Here is a 1277-nt window from a genome sequence, read left to right as displayed (position 1 = left end):
TAGCCAGGGCACTAGATATGGAATGAATAACTGAATAAGCAATGCTGCGATGAAACACAGACGTGTGCAGATTTACTCATTAGTTAAGTGAAACAAGCCTATAATAGAGTCTCAGGTGTTACCAAAATTTAGAAATATATAAATATCACATTACAAATATACAAGGGCACTTAAACACACATACATCCTAGAATTCCTTAGTCTCTGCTCAATACTAAAACAGTTGTTTATAATGTCCTTGAATACCAAGAATGTAGCGTATTTGGATTTAACATATTCTTTTAATACAGGTTGGGTAGATTTCAAACTATTCTCATCCCTCTAGCAGAGAGGGGTAAGCAAGTAGGCACTTGTTTCTGTTCCCTAACTCTGAGTCACACCAACAAAAGCTGGACTCTACCTATTTTACATATTTGTTTTACATAAAGAAGAAGATATACAATAATTACTTAAATATGGAACCCACTTGATTGAAACAGCAAAGGTACTATTAGTTTTTAATTCATTTTGGTTCTATATTATTAAATATTAATTTAAAAAGTAGACCTTCCTACCCCAAAATTTGATCACCAATGAGACAGTCATAGAACTCACAATTAGTTGAAGAATAGCCTTTTTGAATATTTTTCAAGACTGTTTTATGTCCCAAATCAGGACTAGCAATATCTTTAAGTTTCTTAAAATGGAAATTAAATATGTCAAAGTTTCTAACCATATATTTTATTCTAAGCTCTCTTTATTTTGAAGACTAATATAGAGTAGGTTTGAAACTGTTCTTTCGCAGTCAAATGTTTTCAAACAGATTTAATTAGGCTATTTTTTTTGTACAGTATCAGCAAATATGCTCCAAGGAATCAACTCAAACCTTCCTGGTGAGGCTTCTAAATTTTTCCTCTTGTGCAGGGTAGTCAATGAGCTGAGCAACCAAGCATCTATTGTACAATATCTCTTCAAAATTTAATATGCTAACAATCCCATTACCCATGTACTATAATAAGAACATCTGTCAAAGTGCATGAGTATAAGAACTAATGGATTCCTGAGTATTTTTGTCATTCAGTTGAAGACTTGTCCTGAGATTTGGGGGTCAATTATTGGCAATATATTATTCAGTCAGATATAGGTTAAAAATTTGTTTCTTGGCAAAGTCATTCTCTAGTCTAGACAATGGTCCTCAAATATAAACTTGTATTAGAATTATGTCAGAACCTTTATAAATATTTAGATGTTTCCCTGATTAACTGTGGTTTTTATTCAGCAGTTTGGGAGCTGTTTCA

The sequence above is a fragment of the Physeter macrocephalus genome, chromosome 7 (genome assembly GCF_002837175.3).
Source record: "Physeter macrocephalus isolate SW-GA chromosome 7, ASM283717v5, whole genome shotgun sequence".
Classification (NCBI taxonomy): domain Eukaryota; kingdom Metazoa; phylum Chordata; class Mammalia; order Artiodactyla; family Physeteridae; genus Physeter; species Physeter macrocephalus.
This window is presented reverse-complemented; position numbering follows the sequence as displayed.